The sequence below is a fragment of the Bison bison genome, unplaced genomic scaffold, assembly GCF_000754665.1.
Source record: "Bison bison bison isolate TAMUID 2011002044 unplaced genomic scaffold, Bison_UMD1.0 scf7180017864296, whole genome shotgun sequence".
Classification (NCBI taxonomy): Eukaryota; Metazoa; Chordata; class Mammalia; order Artiodactyla; family Bovidae; genus Bison; species Bison bison.
This window is the reverse complement of record NW_011494868.1, coordinates 3,897,814-3,917,850: the sequence shown is the minus strand read 5'-3', so window position 1 is coordinate 3,917,850 and position 20,037 is coordinate 3,897,814. Positions and strand designations below refer to the sequence as shown.

Here is a 20,037-nt window from a genome sequence, read left to right as displayed (position 1 = left end):
AAGAGTCTGGTGGGCTACAGTCCATGAGGTTGCATAGAGTAGGACACAAATGAAGCAACTTAGCATGTACGCACTGTCAATGAATATAAATGGCATATCAGAGTCATCTAATGAGCTATTTAGTATCAACTTGACTACAAAGAGTGAAAACTGAAATTTTTATGTTTTTTAAAATAATTTGGGGAAAATGTGTAAAATATAAAATAGTACAGAGACTAAGACAGTAAGCAAGCATGTATCTACTACCAGAATGTTATCATTTTCTATTTCTATTTTCTATTATATTCTTCTGCTTCTATCATCTATTTCCCTATTATTTTTAAGAATCTATTCTTAATATTATTATTTCCCATTCTGACACGTGTGCTTCTAATATTTTGGATAAAATATTAGGTTGGCCAAAAAATTTATTTGGGTTTTTCCATTAGTTGGTATAGAAAAACCTGACCAACTTTTTGGCCAACCCAATATTTAGAACACTGTAAATAAAGTCCTAGTACTGGCACAGCGGTAAAGAATCCTCCTGCCAATGTAGGAGACACAGATTCAGTCCCCGGGTTGGGAATATCCATTGGAGAAGGAAATGGCAACCCACTCCAGTATTCTTGAAAAATTCCATGGACAGAGGAGCCTGACAGGGGAGCCTGTCCATGGGGCTGCAGAGTCGGACACAGTCACGCACGCATGCACACGGCTGCCCGCCCTATCCTCACCCGACTACTCCCGCCGCTCCACCCCACCCCATCCCCGGGTTAACTCCTGGATGATTTTGTGTTTAACTCTCCACACCGCACTCTTATACTTTTACCACTGGTACATATGTACTTCGCAGTCTTTCTTAATGGAACACACACGGTAGTTAGTTGAAAACATATTAACAAGAGAAGATACAGGGTATCTGAATCTAAAAGAGAAAATCATAGCAGCATTAGCTGCTCACACATACAGCACTGTTGTCAAAACTATGCAAACAGCATTAGCTTAACTATGTGTAACTGTCACATCACACACACACACACAAGACCTCTCACTTACCCCTATTAAGGATTACATACTTTTAATAAGATAAAACCACACTTTTCAGCATGAATTTCACTAGTTCACAAAGTCCTCAGCTTTTAATTGCAATTACGTTGAGCAATAAAAGACGTACAAACTCCTGCATCTGATGGAACTCCTGTAGAAATATCAAGATTCAACGTGAGATATAGGTGAAGATTTTTATATCATATTACAGCATACAAAACATTTGCTTTTATAGCATATGAAAGAACTTTAATTACATAAATGTCATAAGTGTTGAATTTAAAACACTAAAGACATTAAAGAATCTGATTATAATAAAAAAATAGAAATTCAATTACTATTTCATTGCTGATTAAAAAAAAAAAAAACTTAGCACTGTCTACACCTACTATCAACAATTCAAAAGTTCAAACACACCTCTCACAGCTAACAGAGCGCCTGAACCTAAGTGGCAAATGCAGAAGGCAGGTACAGTGGCAGAGTTCCAACCTTACCAGAAGATGTCAGTCTACTAACAGTCAACACTTCCACTCCCCAGACACGGAGCTGATGGAGGAAGAGAGAACCAAATGAGAAAGGAGTGGCCTCGAGGGTCGCCAGAAGGCTGCTGCCCCACTATCAGAAAAAAGTGTCAGTCATGCAGCCGGGCCCAACTCTTTGCGACCCCATGGACTGTAGCCTGCCAGGCTCCTCTGTCCATGGGACTTCCCAGGCAAGAATACTGGAGTGGGTTGCCATTTCCTTCTCCAGGGGATCTTCCCAATCCAGGAATTCAACCAAAGGCATGAAGATAGTTCCAAGAGCCCCTTAAGATAACTGACGGAGAAGCACAAAACAGTAAGTGCCAATGCTACACTCTTCACTGACCATTACTATTTCATACAATTAAATAGTTTTTAAAAAGTATTGTTTATCCTAGTATCAGTGGCATTAATGAAAATAAGATTTTTTTTTTAGGACTCTGAAAATCTTCTCCCCAGTGAGATCGTACCCAAAGCATTAGACTCAGTCCATGTTGATAAAAGCATACTGAGAGCAGTCACATTAAAAAACAACAACAACAACAAATATGGCCATGCAAAACTGTTCTATCTAATAACCTAGGAAATATAAATCGTCAATGAGATGCTTTTATAGCCCACTGTTCTCCCTTAAATAATTCTGTCTATCTTAGCCAGGTTGTAGGGGAAGGAACATTCCTATGCTGTCCCAGTGGATATGTGTAAGTTGATACAAATCGTCTAGATGTCAGCAGGCAATGTGTATCAAAAGCAGTTTGTACCTTTGACCTACTAACAATACTTCCAAAGTTTCTCCTAACAAAATCATTGGAATATACACAGAAATTTATATATAAGAATATTTGCTGAGAATAAATATCACAACTATATAACGGAAAATAAAAAGCACTGAAATCTCAAATTATAAGAGTTAAAATACAGTACATTAATGTAATGGAATAATACACAGACATTAAATCCCTATTTCTGGAGATATTTAATAGCAACGCAAGGGATCAAAGCATGAATCCCAATTTTGTAATAAACATTACATGATGTCTGTATATGAATATACATTGCCAGTATACATATTCAGGGGTTTCCCAGGTGGTGCCAGTGGTAAAGAACCCGCCTGCCTATGTAGGAGACATAAGAGAAGCGGGGTCAATCGCTGGGTAGGGAAGATCCCTTTAAGGAGGGCCTGGCAACCCACTCCAGTATTCTTGCCTGGAGAATCCCTTGGACAGACGAGCCTGGCGGGCGATGGTCCACAGGGTAGGAGTAGGACACGACTCAAGTGACTTCACACACATGCACACACACACATTCAGAGGAACAGGAAAGGATGATGACAAAGGGAGAAGAAAATAAAAGTATATTTACCACGTTAAGTTTATAGTCGATTTCTATTCTTTAAACATTCCTATACTTCCTGGATTTTCTTACAATGATTGAATAATAAGAAAGAAAAAGAAAATCAATGCTTGAAAGAAAAAAAAAAAAAATATATATATATATATAAAGATCCCCTTCAGAGACAGCAGATTAAGAACAGACTGATAACCTGGAAAATGTGTCTAAATAAAACACATTTAAAGTGGCCCATGAATAATAATCACTACTGCAATTTGAATTCCAAAGAAGAATTTAAACACCTAGCATGCTCAAGAAAAAAATCTTCATTATTTTTAAAGAGTTAAAAGAAAAAAAATTCAGGTGGACTAGAAATTCATTCTCATTAGCATAAGAAATCTCAGCATGATGTTTGTAGACAAAGAAGAAAGAATTGCTAAATTTGAAGAATGATTAAAGAACAGTTTAAAGGAGCTGAATCACCTAAATCCTGGTTAAATGTGTGACCGGCATTTCCTTTAACTGCAGAAAGAAAGAAAGTGAAGTTGCTCAGTCCAACTCTTTGCGACCCCATGGACTGGAGCCTGCCAGGCTCCTCTGTCCATGGGATTTTCCAGGCCAGAATACTGGATTGGGTTGACATCTCCTTCTCCAGGGGATCTTCCCGACCCAGGGATCGAACCCCCATCTCCTGCACTGCAGGCAGACTCTTTACCGTCTGAGCCACCAAAGAGCAGCAGATACTCTCTGCAGCTTAAACCTCCAGGTACAGTTTATCACTGATGAGAAAGCAGGACTACTCACACTGTCTGCTTTTCAGATTCTAAGCTTCTCCCAAGAATCTAGAGAGATCTAAGACGGGTGACCTTGGGCGAAAGTCTCCAGAGTCACAGAGAAAGCTCTGGGTCTGAAAACAGATGGTACCATTCTTGGAATAGTTTATTTGGCTGTTCCCAACACATCAGTATTTAAAGGCATAAATATTGTTGCTTCTGCTTTAATGAACCTTATAAAGAAGACATACTGCCACCAGAGCAAGTAATGAACCCCTCATCAATTCGCTCCCACTGAGGATCTATCCATCAAAAATGAATGCCCATATGCAAACCTGAATATTGTGAGAGAATAAAAACTGCATTCAGCCCTGTAATTTCAACCCTGCAGTAAGAGGACTGGCAGTGAGTCTACAAACTCAAGTCCACCTCTTTTGTTATTTGACCTAAAGAGCCATCAGACTGTCTTCATTATAATGATGCACATTTGTATGTATGAGAGCTGTAATTTATTGATTCTCAAGTCTCTTTTCCTCAAAGCCAGTTTAAAACAATTAGGATTTGCAAGCTGTTCCATAAAAGATAAGCACCCAGCATCAGGGGTGATATTTCACAAAGGCTGACTGGTGCATGTTAAGTAGGTTGATTGCTTCTGGGGCCTCCAAGAGCCTCAGCCGTCCCTGTCTAAGGCAGCTGTCCTTAAGGTAATGACGCTGATATTTAAAGGGGATTGGGAAAGCTAGGGAATGTATTTTAAGCTGAGCCATGAACCAAGTTCAAAAATTTTAATGTATTTCTCACTGCTTCAATAGCGACTGCCACATCCTTCAAGAGAAAAAGTTAACACAGCAGCAGAGACTACCATGCACAAAGAATTATCACCTGCACCTGTCTTCTTTACATCAGTCCTCCTCTGTAACATCATCTCCTCAAACCCTTTTAGCCAATTCATATAAGATCAAAGCTGGATTGGAAGAATCAATATTGTCAAAATCACTATACTACCCAAGGCATTCTACAGATTCAATGCAGTTCAGCTCAGTCACCCAGTCATGTCTGACTCTTTGCAACCCCATGGACTGCAGGATGCCAGGCCTCCTTGTCCACCACCAACTCCCAGAGTTTACTCAAACTCATGTCTATTGACTTGGATGGTGATTCCATCCAACCATCCAACCATGTCATCCTCTGTTGCCCGCTTCTCCTCCCACCTTCAATTTTTTCCAGCATCAGGGTCTTTTCAAATGAGTCAGTTCTTCGCATCAGGTGGCCAAAGTACTGGAGTTTCAGCTTCAGCATCAGTCTTCTAATGAATATTCAGGACTTATTTCCTTTAAGATGGACTGGTTGGATCTTCTTGCTGTCCAACAGACTCCCAAGAGTCTTCTCCAACACCACAATTCAAAAGCCAAAGTACTGGAGTTTCAGCTTTAGCATCAGTCTTCTAATGAATATTCAGGACTTATTTCCTTTAAGATGGACTGATTGGATCTTCTTGCTGTCCAACAGACTCCCAAGAGTCTTCTCCAACACCACAGTTTAAAAACCAAAGTACTGGAGTTTCAGCTTCAGCATCAGTCTTCTAATGAATATTCAGGACTGATTTCCTTTAAGATGGACTGGTTGGATCTTCTTGCTGTCCAACAGACTCCCAAGAGTCTTCTCCAATACCACAGTTCAAAAGCATCAATTCTTCAGTGCTCAGCTTTCTTTATAACTCTCACATCTATACATGACTACTGGAAAAACCATAGCTTTGACACATTCACTGCAATCCCTTTCAAATTCCCAATGACATTTCTCATAGAACTAGAACAAAAAAATTTTTTTAATTTATATGGAGACACAAAAGACTCCAAATAGCCAAAAAGTATTGAGAAAGAAAAATGAAGCTGGAGAAATCAGACTCCCTGATTTCAGACTATACTACAAGCTACAGTCATCACTGGATTCTGGGCTCCAAAATCACTGCAGATGGTGACTGCAGCCATGAAATTCAAAGACGCTTACTCCTTGGAAGGAAACTTATGACCAACCTAGATAGCATATTCAAAAGCAGAGACATTACTTTGCCAACAAAGGTCTGTCTAGTCAAGGCTATGGTTTTCCCAGTGGTCATGTATGGATGTGAGAGTTGGACTGTGAAGAAAGCTGAGCGCTGAAGAATTGATGCTTTTGAACTGTGGTGTTGGAGAAGACTCTTGAGAGTCCCTTGGACTGCAAGGAGATCCAACCAGTCCATCCTAAAGGAGATCAGTCCTGGGTGTTCATTGGAAGGACTGATGTTGAAGCTGAAACTCCAATACTTTGGCCACCTGATGTGAAGAGCTGACTCACTGGAAAAGACCCTGATGCTGGGAGGGACTGGGGGCAGGAAGAGAAAGGGACGACAGAGGATGAGATGGCTGGATGGCATCACCGACTCGATGGACATGAGTTTGGGTGGACTCCGGGAGTTGCTGATGGACAGGGAGGCCTGGCGTGCTGCGGTTTATAGGGTCGCAAAGAGTCGGAAATGACTAAGCAACTGAACTGAACTGAACGGTCATCAAAATTAGGTAGTATGGGTACAAAGATAGAAATATAGACCAATGAACAGGACAGAAAGCCCAGAGGTAAACTCACACACCCAGGGCCAATTAGTCTATGACAAGGGAGGTAAGAATATTCAATGGAGAAAAGACAGTCTCCTCAATAAGTGGTGCTGGGAACACTGGACAGCTATGTGTAAAAGAATGAAATTAGAACATTCTCTAACATCTTACACAAAAATAAACTCAAAATGGATCAAAGACCTAAATGTACAGCCAGACACTATAAAACTCTTACAGGAAAGTGGAACACTCTTTAATATTATTTTCAGCATTACCTTCTGGGATCCACCTTCTAGAGTAATGAAAATAACGAAAATAAACAAATGCAACTTAATCAAACTTAAGAGCTTCTGCACAGCAAAGGTAACCATGAACAAAATGAAAAGACAACCCACAGAATGGGAGAAAATATTTGCAAATGAAGGGAGCAACAAGGGATTAATCTCCAAAATATACAAACAGTTTATGCAGCTGTACATCAGAAAAACAAACAACTCAATCAAACAGGCAAAAGATCTAAATAGATATTTCTCCAAAGAAGACAAACAGATGGCCAACAGGCACATGAGAAAATGCTCAAATATTGCTATTCATTAGAGAAATGCAAATCAAAAATATCATGAAGTTATCAATTCATACCAGCCAGAATGGCCATCATCAACAAGTCTACAAACAATAAATACTGGAGGAAAAGAAACCCTCCTGCACTGTTGATAGAAATGTAAATTGGTACAACCACTGTGGAGAACAGCGTGGAGATTCCTTACAAAACTGAAAACAGAACTACCATATGATCCAATAATCCTACTCCTGGACACAAATCCAGAGAAAACCATAATCCAAAAGGGAACACGCACCCCAGTGTTCACTGCAGCACTCTTTACAACAGCCAAGACATGGAAGCAACCTCAATGTCCACTGCCAAGGAATGGACAAAGATGCTGTACGTATGCACAATGAAATATCACTCACCATTTAAAACAGAATGAAGCAGCGCCATTTGCAGCAATGTGGAGGGACCCAGAAGTCACCACACTGAGTGAAGTCAGACAGAGAAAGACAAATACGTACGGCATCATTCACTGTGGAGTCTCACTTCTTCAGAAGATACAAACGAACAAAACAGAAACAGGCTTACAGATAGCAAAAACAAACTTATGGCTGATTACCAACAGGTAAATGTGTTGGGGAGGATAAGTCTGGAGTTCGGGATGAACACACACATACACACACACACACACCATGGCGTATGGTTAATTCACCATATATCATTCACCATAACATATAAGATAGACAACCGGATTCTCCTTTGGGATTAGCCCACCCTCACACCTTAGCAGGGGGTGTACTATCTGTTTACCAAATAAAATTCTGAGCTGTAACCAAAAAAAAAAAAAAAAAGGATAACCAACAAAGACCTAACCTACTGGACAGCACAGAGAACTCAATATTCTATGATAAACCACATGAGAAAAGAATCTAAAAAAGAATGAATATATGTATAACTAAATCACTTTGTTGTATACCTGCAATTAACCACAACACTGTAAGCCAATAAAATTACAATTAAAAATTTTAAAATAAGAATAACTTGGTTTGGGAGAGTTTTTTAGAGAAAAGTGGTCAGGACAGGGCTCTTTTAATCAGAGAGCTTAATGATGAGAAGGAACTTCACATAGACATGAGGAGGGAACAAATCCTAGACAGGTGGAGGAACAGATGCATAGCACATGAAGTAGGAAGGCATTTGCTGTGTTTAAGAAACAGCAAAAGGCAGGAGCACAGTGACCAAGGAGGAGGGTGTCACGGGACGAACTCTGAGAAGAAGGCTGGAGACAGCTCACGGAGAGGTTCAGGCTAAGAGAAGTATGGATTTTATTCCAGCCCTCACGTAAGTTTCATGAGGGGAGACACTTACTCTACTTATTCAATGTTGGCACCCCAAAGCCCAGAACTCTATTAATAACATAGTTGGCACTCAGCAGAGATCCAACGGACTGAGAGTGTTGTCCAGTGTCTAAGTCGTGCCTGACTCTTTGCAGCCCCACAGACTGCAGGACGCCAGGCTTCCCTGTCCTTCACTATCTCCCAGAGCTTGCTCAAATTCATGTCCATTGACTCACCTCATACCAAACCTCAAGTCATCACCTGCCCACTACCCAAGGCAAGCTCCCTGTGGTGGGGACCTTTTCCCAGGTGACAGAGGGGTTGAGATCTCACATCAAACCTTTAGCTTAAGGATATCTAGGCTACTCAGTTGCATCTATTACCACCTAAGTGAAGACACATAAGAGGGAGCTAATTTCAGTGCAACTTGGACTGCTCCTGAAGAATTAAATATTTTATTGTGATGTTACTACTTGAATTTATTATCCTTCGCTCAGGAACAAAATTAAACATAACAAGGGCTGTTAGTCTCCCCACAAAAAAATAAAATAAATAAAATAAAGAGAGAGATCAAGTCCACTGTCCAGGAGTCAGTTCTCAGTTAAGTCAAGAGGAATGTAACAGGAATAGAATCGAAGAGAGACAACAGATTCATGCGCTCACCATCCACTGAACTGTCACCATATTAGAAATGAAAGAGGAAAGTGATTAAGTCACAGCCCTCGACGGGAGAGAAAGACCTCTGGAAGTCTGCACACAATGAGCTCGGTGCTGTGACAACACGCCAGGGGAGCCAGGTCAGATCTTTCCACCCATCAGAAGGATGAGAAGTTTGACAGATGGATGAGACAAAGCAGAGAGAGTCCATTAAAAAGCATCGTTTCAGAGGAACTAGGGAAGAGACAAATATTCAGAGCTCTCCCATCCTTCAACCAGAGCAGAGATTTAAAGCTGTCTCCAGTTATTCCTAAATGTCCCCTCGGGCAGAGATGAAGTGCGTGGCTACAATCATTCTCAGTTGAGAACTTCTGACCTAGAGAATTAACATTAAATATATATTATGTATATATGTACATATATTCATACATATGGGCTTCCCAGGGGGCTCAGCAGTAAAGAAACCACCTGCCAATCAAGGCAGAAGACTCAGGTTCCATCCCTGGGTCGGGAAGATCCCGTGGAGAAGGAAATGGCAACCCGCTCCAGTATCCTCGCCTGAAAAATCCCATGAACAGAGGAGCCTGGTGGGCTACAGGCCATGGGGTCACATGGAGTGGGACATGATCAAGCATGAACACATGCATACACATATACATACATATATACATATGTATATTGCAAATATTCTAGATTTCATTTTTTTTTTTTGGATATTCCACTTACTCCTGTTGCTACCACCCATTTCCTTCTTTCCTCTCTCTGCCTTCCCCCTCCTACTTCCCCTCCCTTCCTCTCTCTCTCACACACATGCACACACCCACCCCTCTATTCCATGGATGACACCAGACAGACTCAGCCCCCAGGCTCCATTTTGCTCCCCTTGCGGGAGTAAGAGGGCAGAGTCACGTGGATCAGCACCCATCAAGCAGGTGGCAGGGGTATTTCTGGAAAAGCCTGCATGGCATGAAAAATTACTGTTTCCTCAGGCATGGAGACAAAACTAATAGCTGTTTAATTATATGTATGCCAGTTGTTAAAAATTAGCAAGGCTTTAAAAGAAAATAAAGCTACTTAATAACTCTTTCCCTGTCTCACCAGAAGAATGACACAAATATTTTAGACTCATACACCTACACGCACTTCTAAAATAAATGAGGCAGTTTACAAAATTAAATTAAAAGTAAAACATGTCAAGATAAAAAACAATCAACAAAAACCCAAGAAGGGGGAAAAAAAGATAACAGACAGAAATGGATACTAACAAACAGAAGATGGATTTCTTACTTGGAGCTAAGCCCTAGAATGGCATGCTATTTGCTAACAGATAAACAGAATAAATACAAGCTACGCTATTCCCAAAGTAGACAATAATGAAGCCCTCCAGGTGTAGACACAACCCCCTAATAATGGCCCAAACTGTCAGAAAATGGACATGAGGTGAGCCTGGACAAAGACAGAGCTAGAATCCCTGAGTTCCTAACACCATTCTCTTTAAATCAGGGGATGAAAAGTAGAGAACTACGGACCAAATCCAGCCAAGCGATACATATTTAACAGAGCCCTCATTGTGTTATCTTAAAACCTTAATTTGAAAACAAAGAGACTTCACCAAAAAAATCTAATTTCCAGTTTCTCTTGAAAAGGCCAAAGATCTGGCAACACTGGGGAAGACTGTTTCCATGGCAACACAGCTGTAAACAGTGGCTGCCCTGAGTGGGTCTTGCACCTTCCTGCTTGCCCTTGCAATCCCCACTGGGCATAGGACCCCATTAGCAGCTGATTTTGGAATCCTACTTTGAATCAAGAACCAAGACAAAGGAAGTTTATTGGCCTCATTCCCCAGTTAAAAATGAAAATTCTACTGTGAAAGAATCAATCAAGGTTAAATGCTCGAGAGACAATGCTCCCCTCTACAGACCAGAAGGGAAATCGGGTAACACAGCTTTCATATTAGCCTACAGACTACAAAACCAGAACGAGAAGTAAGCCTTGATTTTCGGCAGACCACTCAGGATGTTTTCCCACTCTGGTATATAAAAGAAATTAAATGCAGAACAAAGTGCTGCTTGCATAATCTGGCTCCAACTCTTCACCTCCCCAAGATGTAAGTCCTCCCACTATGGGTGGAATTACCCTCCCTGCCTCTGGGCTCAGCTATTTGACCTAAGTTGGCCAACAGGATTTCAGCTGACAGGGCACAAACAGATACCTGAAATGGGACTACACATTGGAACCTGCTCCCCTCATAACTCTTGCGTCACCATCAGGACATGCAAAGACGATCCCACTGGATGGTGTGGGATACATGGCTGCTGCCGCAACGACTTCCAGCTTAGATCAGCGGACCAGTCAGTTGAGCCCAGACTAACATGTCCAGCCAAGATAGGTAGACAATAAAAGCGCATTGCTGTATGCCTGCCAGGATTTATTTATTATGCAAAGGCTAATTGATATATACACACATAGTTTACTAATAAGTCATTTGATTTGGTTCAGAAGATGGTTAATTTCCTGAGGCTTCCTCTCAGGCCTGCTCTCCTTAAGAAAACAAGTTGGTTTCAGACTGTCATCTAACGGTAGAAGCAAAAAAGGATAAATTCATATTAGGGTGCACAAAATAAGCATTAACAATTGATATAACAAGGGACAGGCCACCAATTTTTGAGAGAGTAATCATAAATATCATTTGGAGCTATTTATTTGTTCATGTAAAATTAAGTTTTTCATAATAAACATGCTATTTCTTTAGTGTATTATAAAGCGTGTTTGTTTTCTTCCTCCTAGTTTTTAAAGCAGAAACAGAAATTCCTCTTGACTTTCCTAGTGAACAAAACAACACTACAAATTTTTAGGAAAGGAAATATTTCTTATTGCTATTTATACCTCAAATTTGCATACTGCTTTATAGCTTACAAGGATTTTCACCAGCATTTTCTCTTTTGATCTCTGTCTGAAGCCTGTAAAGCTGATATAATTTCAACCCTTTACTTTTGTTCCTAAAGGAACAAAAAGTTTGAGTAAAACACTTATCCACAAGTGCTTTCATAAAAAGCTACACTAAGAGATCTAGAACCTACATCTCCTCTTAGCCACCGCCTCTTCCAACTACATTCTTAGATGCGAAAACACCATTTAAATTCCAAACACATTGAAATGTTGGGCTGTGTATGTGTGTCTTTCCTCACCATATCTCTTACGATACAATTCTCCCACCATATACATACAACCAGAGCATTTAAGGCCTGACTATTCCAAGTGTATCCACTTACTCAAAACTAATGGTTTATATCATGAATACAGCCTAAGATAATAAAGTATTAATTATGTTCTGCTATAAATCCAATTTTCTATAGCTCTTTTAAGATGACTTTTAAATAATTCTATCTCTTACTAGGAATCTTTACAACCTCTTTCAGGCATTCTTTTTTTTTCAGAAACCATATCCTAAAGACTTAAACTTTAAAAAAAAAAAAAGTATTTTCTTGTCTTCCACTCTTCCTCAAGTCCCATATTTCTTTCTTCCCCAACTCTACTTTTACTTTATATCTTTAGATCTCTCTTTAACTTTTCTATAATAATTAACTAAAATACACTTTCATTGTACTTATAAATATGCTTATTCAAAAGTTTATTTTTTATTCTTATTTTTTAAAGGAGGTAACAAGAATGATTTGTTCTTTCCAAGATACTATTTAAAAAAAAAAACTTCTAAAATTATTTAAAAGGTGATTGGAATGAACTGTGTACCATAAACTTTTTCTTGTAATGTTTTTATATGTACACATAAAAATTTTTAAAGATATAGGATTAGAAAGGAATCCAACTATAATGAAAAACAGCTCAATATCATATAAGACCAATTACACTTAAACAGTAAACTACCACAATTGTATGGATATAAACGCCAGTTAAGAATCTCAATTTCAAAAACCTTCAAAAAACAAAAGTTGAAATAATAATGCTGACTAGCTAATGCTTTAATATCACAGATTGTTGTATGACAATAACCCTACAAGGTAAGTACTGCTGTCCTCATGACCTACACCTGAGAGGCTTAGAGAAGCTAAGCAAGGCACCCAAGGTGACACAGCTTCCAATGGCAGAGCCAAGTCACAAGCCTGTCTTCAAGGCCCAAATTCCTATCATGTCTCCCTTCTCTTACCACAGGCACCATCCAGAATTCAGGACTTTTCTTATCGCGTGACTAGCCACTATAATGGTTTCTCCAACTGTGAGTCCTTTTCCATACATTTCAACCTGCACTGACACTCCACTGCCCACGTGGCTAAGTCTAGGTTCTCGAATCAGAAATTCAAGACCCTCATCAAGACACCCTTTTCTTAACAAATGAACCATAGAAACATAAGGCCTACATTTAGCTACTATGTACACCACGTTCTCCTACCACTTCCATCCCTCACTGGCATCATTAGTTCTGACTGAAATGCCGTGAAAATGCCGTCTGCTGTCGACCACTGCAGGTATAGGTCAAACACAATCTCAGAGAAGCCTTCCGTTTCCAGCCAGAAATAATCTTTTCACCCTCTGTATTACTATAATTCTATATTTATAGCAATACAATTACTAAATATGTCCATGAAATGTAATTATTCATGCCACAGAAAGTTTTTTTTTTCAATTTCTCAAATACGTTATGCTCATCTCACCATCATACCTCTGCTGTATTCACCACCTGGAACATTCTCCTCACTCCATCTCCTTTGGCTAACTCTTACTTGTCCTTCAAGTCTCAGTTCAGAGGAGACTTTCTCTGGAGAACCTTTCTTCACTGCCCCCACCTTGGACTACCTCCTCACAGCCCAGAAGAGCTAACTGGCTGTTTACTTGTCTGTCTCCCTTTTAGACTAAATCTCATCACAGACTCCATTAACTTTGCTCACAGATGTATTTCAACATCTAACATAGTACCTGGCATGTGGCTGGAACAATTTTAATGAATTTACAGTTAAACTTCCCTTATTACACTGATTAACCCAGAGACAAACTTCAAAGTACAGGACTTTGCAATTGGTGATTATAATTAAATAACTGTTGGATGAAATAATTCTTATGGTACATGGGCTATATTAACTGAGTTCTCAAACAATATGGACTAAACTGCAAAATAGTACAAATGTGAATACTTGACAATGTCTCATAAACAAGGATAATAATTTAAAATTCATTTCAATGGTTAAAACTTATAACTGAATCAAACCTACAAGGTTTGCTTGAATTATTACAAATCATTTTCTCATTGCTATTTGCAGCTACCTACATTCCTCAATTACTATTTATCTGTACTACAAAGTTGTACACATTCCAAGTTACCTGGACTCTTTACCATCAGTGTGCATTCTCAGTATTGTTTTACTGTATCAATTGCTGTTAATAAGCCAACCTATTTTTGTCATTTTAAGACCTTCACTCTTCCATGATCAAGCTCTTTTCTTCCTCCTACAATCTATAAAATTATCTTATATTTTCTAAATAATAATTATAGTCCATTTCTTCCACAAGTCTCTCTTCATTAAAAGCCTAATTCAGGTTTAGCTTTAATTCATACATCTATGAGTTCATTCATTCATGAGCACCTGTCTCATGGCAAACACTACGCATGGCTCAGCTGGTAAAGAATCTGCCTGCAATGCAGGACACCTGGGTTCAATCCCTGGGTTGGGAAGATCCCCTGGAGAAGGGAAAGGCTACCCACTCCAGTATTCTGGCCTGGAGAATTGCATGGACTATACAGTCCATGGAAAGAGTCAGACATGACTGAGCACCTTTCACTTTAAGATAAGAGTTTTATAAATTTCAGAAGGTGTTAATATCCGATAAAGGACTAATAAGACTCAAGATCATTCATAATTATTATTAAGACACCAGAACAGATTAGAAAATGAAAGTTAAAACTTAGAAAAATATTTGCATTATATGGAAACCAAAGAATTTATCATTTTTCAAAAAAGGAAGAAAAGAACATTCCAATAGTAAAAGGTACAAAAGATAGACAATTCAAAGAACATAAATGGCTCTAAAAAAAAGTGTAAGATACTATACTTCACTAATTAAAAAACAGCTAATTAAAATAATGATATTCCTTTTTATCTGTTCTGTACCTATGAACAAAAGCTCTCACCACCAGTGTTCACAAGGACATACCTTGCTGTAAGATATTAACTAAGACAGTTTTTCTAGGGAACAATCTGGCAAAGTAAAAATAAGTAATATACACCTTTTGATCCAGAGTCTACTTCTATGACTAGTATCCTAGGAAAACACAAGATGTATTACAAAATATATGTATACATCTTATGTGTTATTTTCAGTCACTAAGTCATGTCCAAGACTTTGCAACCCCACGGACTGTAGCCCAACAGGCTCCTCTGTCTACAGGATTTCCCAGGCAAGAATACTGGAGTGGGATGCCATTTTCTTCTCCAAGGGATCGTTCCGACCCAAGGAACGTCTCCTTTATTAGAAGGCAGATTCTATACCACTGAGCCATCAGGTAAAAGAGCTTCATTGCAGAATTATTTATAATAGTAAAAAAAAAAAAAAAAACCACAAGTCCACTGATTAGGGACACAATAAATGTATCTAGCCATTTGGGAAACTATGTAGCAGCTAAAAGAGATAAGGAAAAACTTGTGCTAACATAATAATACATTATTACAAGAAAGAAAAACACTATTAGAATAGTATGAATATATTGAAACATTTCATACTAGAATCAAGCCAGTGACATTATTACATGGTTAACAGTGAATCCACTCTAGGTTATTTTTATATTATTTCCAAATGTGTCATGACTGTGGCTGAAAACTTTGGGACTAAATTATTCTATCAGGCCACTCCAGCTCTAATATTCTTTAATTCTAAGAACCTTTCACACATACAGCTTAAACAAAGTGTTCTTACAAGGCCCCAATGGGTCTTCCCTACATGTTTAAGTGCCCTCTATCAAAATGCAACGTGAAAATGCTAAAGTGTCCAGAATTCTAAATCCATGATGAAAAGCCTGAGTTAACACTATCCTACTGACCATCAATGACAATTCATGCTGCATACATACATTTATATTCAATCAAAATCATAAACACAATGACCTCTTACCTCAATAATACCATAAAGACCATTAAACCTTGGGGATAAAAAACTAAGAAAGATACTAGAACCCCTTGAACATTTAAAGAGATGAATAACAACAAATTTTGCTTATATGATACACAATCTAAAAATACTAAATATAAATCAAACTCTATTGGAGGACAATCAGAGACCACAATGTGGCCTCCTGTAGTGGGCGCAGCTGGGATTTGGAGTCAGAGGACCTGGGGATGAAGACCATTTTTTTGGCTCCAGAATCCAAGTGAATCTAATAGCCTATCTAAATCTCATTTATAAAATGAACAGAGGTATAATAAATGTACTATATACGTATATGGTATGTGTGTGTATATACATATATATACACACATGTACATGCATGCTCAGTCGTGTCTGACTCTTTGCTGCTTTATGGACTGTAGCCTACAGGCTCCTCTGTCCATGGAATTCTCCAGGCCAGAATATTGGAGTAGGTAGCCTTTCCCTTCTCCAGGGGATCTTCCCAACCCAGGGATCAAACCCGGGTCTCCTATATTATAGGTGGATTCGTTACTGTCTAAACCACCACGGAAATAAACCTATAAAACATGTAAAATGTGCCTAATATAGTGCCTGAGACAAAAAAGGTTCTCAAATACTTGTCTAATGGAAACAGGTGCATCGCTATCGCTTTCATTAAGGTATCCAGTCTGTTCCCCTTAATTTTTGTAATATTGCATGTACAACCATCCTATTTAATCTTGATATTGCATGTTTGAAAGGGGTTTCCGGCCCCTTAAAGTTCTACTTGTTGACATATTCCTTTCCACTATAAATATACAAAAATGTGTCATCTCAAAAACTCAAGGAGGGAGGAAGCATACTTACAAAGCATACCCCCCAAACTCCGGGCTGCTGTCCTCTGAGCTCAGAGCTCTTCTTAGGCACGTATGTCTGACTCTTAACATTTCTTCATGAGGTTCAGGGCAAGAGGCCTAGTCAAGTGGAGGATCTTTGGTTGCCCCTACACTTTCCCCAAACCACCTACAGATAAATGAAACAAGGAGTAAAACACACCTACAACCTTAAAATTTTTTAAGCAATTAATGATAAAGTAAGCTCACCCTATGGACAGTTTGTGTGCATGGCAGAGAATAAATCACATCAAATCAGAGAACAGAGAAACTGTTTCTCGGATCATGCAAACACCCCACTGAAGTCACAGGAGTTCTTCACATCCAATCCCCAGCCAGCATACTCCTCGCTGGGGACTTCCACCCATCCCCGGTCATCCCTTAGTGTGAACTGTAGCCCAAGTCTAGCCAAAGGTACTATCCCTAAGTCTATTAGTGGGTAAATTAACTAAGGCAGGTAATGAATTTAACATGTTACTTCTGAATTTAATGGACCAAACATACTTCTAAGCCAGTAAATGAACCACATGCTAGCAATCCTAAAGGAAATACTTTATAAACTGCCCAGCTCTTCCAACACTTAGTACAGCAATAAGTAAAAATAAAATGCCTTTGGTTGTAAGATCTGTGGATAGAAATATTCTCAATTCTTTGCGACTCCTTTCAAAGCAGTCTGTAAGAATCTACAAAAAATTATCAAGAAAATTGGTAATTGTCCACATAAAAAGCAGATCAGAATACATCTATAAATCACTCCAAAAGGAAAAAAAAAAAAAGTATTCTCTTAGTCAAAATAAACAGTCAAGACAGAGTCCAAAGTGACCCAGAGGTCATGCCGTGGGACAGGACGTAGGCAAGATGCATAGCCAACTCTTTCAACAAAACAGCAACCTTCATTCTATGAGTCATGGACACACACAAATTTCTGTGCCAACATGAAACTACCAAAATGTTAATCTTCTAGCTATCGTGTCTACTAGAGCAGTCACTAGCCAAAAGTGGCTAAAGTGCTATACACATAAAATACACATAACATTTAGTCCATTTTTTAAAGTTATTTTAGGATGTGAAATATCTCCAGTTTCGTTCTGACTTCATGTTGAGAGTGAAAACATTTTGGATGTGTCAAAAAAATTACTTAAGAGTAATTTCACCAGCTCCTTTCTACTTTAGTATAGGTACTAAAAAAAACTTAAACTTGCACTGTGTGTCTATGGGCACAGCTCTGTATAATCAAAAAAAAAAAGTAACAAACACTGAGCCCTCCCTGGGGGATAGGCCCTGGGTTAGATACTTTACATAATACTTGGCATAAAGCTGCAAAGCGGTTTTATAGAGTGTCCGCAGAAGCGACTGAGCTCCATCAAACCGCTGAGGGAGCAGCTGGAATTCAATGTCCAGGTGTTGACAGGAAATAAACTCCTGGTAGGGACTGTTAACAGCTGACGCTGAGGCAACTTCCATGTTGGCAAAGGAAGACAAGGCACTGATATAAACAGCGCTCCCGAGGGTAGCAAGTTTTTGTGACTCCAAAACAGGTACGAAGCAATTATATGCCAGGCCAGGCAACGCACACGCCAGGAGGAGGCCGACCTCCTTGACAGCTCAAGCTTCACAGCTGCTAGCGACGGGACGCGCTGTGCTCTCGAAAAGAGGGCAACCAAGTTCAAACTCCCCGTATACCTTGACCAGGACCTGACTGTGGACACGCATGCCGAGGGAAGGGGGGCGTGGGGGTACCGGGCACGCCGGCTCCCCAGCTTCGCCACAGACCCGCCCCGCCCCCGGCCCCAGCCCAGGGCTTCCGCGCAGCTCCGGCGTCCCGACCCCCGGGACCAGGGGAAACGGGACCCAAAACGTCAAGACACGACAGGGAAGTGGTACGGAAAGGGCGAGGGGCGGCTGAGGGAAGCTACCTGAACTAGAAGAGGACCCCAGGTCCTTAACGCCGGGTCATTGCCGAGGCCCCACCCGGCTCCCGCGGCCACCGGCAACCCCAGGAGGTATAACTGACCAGACGCGGCGAAGCAACCGACTCCGCTCTCCCCAGACTCGCAGCTATGGCAACTTGAACTAGCCGCCCAGCCGCGGCGAAGGTACAGGGCCCCGCTTCTCCCGCTTGGCCCTCTGGGAGTTGTAGTCTACCTCATGCTCAAGAGCAAGGAGTTACTAGGAGAGAGCGACTCCAGGAGAAACTGCATTTCCCATGATACCCGATGACTGGTCTTGCGGGTGACTTTCCCGGAAGAGGCCGGATTAGCGGGCACCTGAGTGCTTAGGCGGCGCCCTCTTGCTCTGTTCTTTTTGTTAAAGTGCCAGTAGCAGCTGTAAGAGACAACCCCCAGATAAAGAATTAAGAGGGCTGCTTTTGCCCTCACTCTAGCATCATCAGAACTGTCTAAATTATTCATTTAAAATAATAAACAAAAAAATCTAAGTAGTTGTAATACACAAACTATGTTTCTTTCACTCTGTGGGGAACAGGGAAGTGTAATTTCCAACAGTGAGATGGGAAGATCCCCTTTATACCAGGCCCCAATGTCTGTTTCTGAAGGCTCACAAATTCTCAGAACTGAAAGGGAACAGTGAAGATTAACTAATCAAATCCTTTGGCCTGGAAAGAGCAAATGACGCGACTGAAGCCGCACAGTTCACAAATGGCAAACCCCAAGTGGATGTGGCTGTCACGTCATGGCAGCTGCTACCTTCAGTGCAGGCTGTCATCTCCTCAGTCGTTCTAGAACATGAAAGAGACATATTCCACTACAGATGTCGGTTTCAGTAATGAAAAGGTGATGATAAAACCTTCAACAAATAATTGAACCCTGGACATGCCATTGCTGCTGCTGCTAAGTCGCTTCAGTCGTGTCGGACTCTGTGCGACCCCATAGACGGCAGCCCACCAGGCTCCCCCGTCCCTGGGATTCTCCAGGCAAGAACACTGGAGTAGGTTGCCATTTCCTTCTCCAATACATGAAAGGGAAAAGTGAAAGTGAAGTCGCTGAGTCTTGTCCGACTCTTCGCGACCCTATGGACTGTAGCCTACCAGGCTCCTCCATCCGTGGGATTTTCCAAGCAAGAGTACTGGAGTGGGTTGCCGTTTCCTGCTGCAGGAAAAGCTATTGAAGAAGACCATTAATTCTTCCCTCCTCAAGGCTAAAATCAAATCTTATTTTATCTGTGAAAGTTTTCTGGGCTACCTCCAGTAAAGCTAAATCACATTTCTAAACTACACAGTTTC

The 20,037-nt window shown here is 40.3% G+C and overlaps 1 protein-coding gene across 4 annotated transcripts in view; it reads right to left on the bottom strand.

The window, feature by feature from the left end:
* CEP128 (centrosomal protein 128kDa) overlaps window positions 1-18,929 on the bottom strand; it is a 233,275-nt gene extending 214,346 nt beyond the window's left edge. The window contains exons 1-2 of one of the 4 annotated variants that reach the window (XM_010850882.1): window positions 18,713-18,929; window positions 16,771-16,926 (exon numbers count right to left, since the gene is read on the bottom strand). The gene's annotated coding sequence lies outside the window, so the exon portion shown is untranslated. The remainder of the gene's footprint in view (window positions 1-16,770; window positions 16,927-18,712) is intronic. The other 3 variants (XM_010850884.1, XM_010850881.1, XM_010850883.1) reach the window with 3 other exon arrangements.
* Window positions 18,930-20,037: the final 1,108 nt, after the last annotated feature.